General features: G+C 40.5%; 1 non-coding gene across 1 annotated transcript; it reads right to left on the bottom strand.

Moving 5' to 3' along the window:
- Positions 1-425: 425 nt before the first annotated feature.
- Positions 426-532, bottom strand: LOC133803035 (small nucleolar RNA R71). Its single transcript, XR_009877767.1, has one exon. It is a non-coding gene; the product is annotated as a small nucleolar RNA R71 (small nucleolar RNA).
- Between the last annotated feature and the right edge of the window lie 1,357 nt (positions 533-1,889).

The following is a 1,889-nucleotide window of genomic DNA, read 5'->3' on the forward strand; positions in this document are numbered from 1 at the left end:
TGCCATTACCGTCTAACAACGAATCTGATTATGACGATTCAATTCGATCCTATTGAACAATGGCCCAACAAAGGATATTGAAAGAGTTGGCAGCGCCAGATCTTGACCAACAACCACTTTGCATTCAGTATCCACCTTTGGATGTAAACTTTGAGTTGAAGTCGGGCCTCATCCACTTATTGCCTTCTTTCCATGGGTTGCCCGGTGAGGACCTGAATAAACATTTGAAGGAGTTTCATATTGTTTGTTCTAGTATGAAACCTGCTGCAGTGACTGAAGAACAAATTAAGCTGTGAGCTTTTCCTTTCTCCCCGAAGGATGCAACTAAAGCGTGGTTGTACTATCTTCCACCTGGTACTGTTGAAACATGGAATGGTATGAAGACTATGTTCTTGGAACGATATTTTTCAGCATCTAAAGTTGGAAGCATCAGGAAAGAGAACTGTGGTATAAGGCAATATACAAGAGAGTCTTTGTATGAATATTGGGAGAGATTTAAGCGGTTGTGTGCTAGTTGTCCTCATCATCAGATAAGTGAACAACTCCTCATTCAATACTTTTATGAAGGATTACAATCACTGGACAAGAGTATGATTGATGCAGCAAGTGGGGGTGCACTAGTTGATAAGACTCCTGCTGCAGCCTGAAGCTTGGTTTCTAATATGGCTGCTAACTCACAACAGTTTGGGATTCGCCAAGATCCTACTCCACCACCCAAATCAGCTAATGAAGTGAGCACCTCTAATGCTAATCTGCTTGGTCAACAATTGGCTCAATTAATTGTAGTGGTCCAACAACTTTCTTTAGGCCAACAGATGCAACCATGTGGAATCTGTCAGGTTGTGGGGCATGCTACTGATACTTGCCCTACTTTATTTGAGGGAGAAATTGAAGGTGTTAATGCTGTAGGAAATTTCCTTGGTCAATTATGTTAGATGTACTATGAACCTTTTTCACAAACTTATAATCCTGACTGGCGTGATCATCCAAATCTTCGTTATGGGAATCAACAACAAGTTGCTCCACAATCTACATCTGCGAGACCACCTGGTTTCACTTTTCAACAGCGGTCTCAACAGAATTTTATACCCAGACCATCGCAAGCACCGCAAGCTGCTCCACCACCAAGTGCCAAACCTCCCACTGAAGATTTAATCAATGCAATTACTACAAATATGCTTCGGTTTTAGCAAACTACCCAAACGTCCATAAAAGGTTTGGAGAATCAGGTGGGATAACTAGCGACATCATATAACAAGTTGGAAGCTCATCTTTCTAATAAATTGCCTTCACAACCTGAGAGGAATCCCAAGGAGAATGTAAGTGCGCTAACTTTGCAAAGTGGTATACAATATGAGCCACCCACACAACCTTTATCGTGAGCTCCAGTGAAAAAGCAAGTAATAGACAACTCCATCCCTGATGAACCATCAATGCAGAAAAAGTCACATAAACCAACTATGCCAACCTATGTCCCTCGCCTGCCTTTTCCAAACATATTGAAAAAGTGTAAGAAAGATGAATCTAATAAGGCAATTCTTGAGACTTTTCGCAAAGTTGAGGTAAACATTCCATTACTTGATGCAATTAAAAAATTGACACGTTGTGCTAAATTTTTGAAGGAGTTGTGCACGAATAATAAGAAATTGAAGGGTGATGAAAAGATTAGTATGGGGGAGAACGTCTCTGCTGTTCTCCAAAAGAAGCTGCCACCAAAATGCAAGGATCCTAGAACCTTTACAATTCCTTCTATGATTGGGAATAAAAGGATTGAGCGATGTATGGTAGATTTAGGAGAATCGATTAATGTCATGTCATATTCATCATATGCTTCTTTAAATCTTAGGCCACTAAAGGAGACATGAGTTATTGTTCAGCTGATAGATCGC

Source organism: Humulus lupulus, chromosome 9 (genome assembly GCF_963169125.1).
Source record: "Humulus lupulus chromosome 9, drHumLupu1.1, whole genome shotgun sequence".
NCBI lineage: Eukaryota > Viridiplantae > Streptophyta > Magnoliopsida > Rosales > Cannabaceae > Humulus > Humulus lupulus.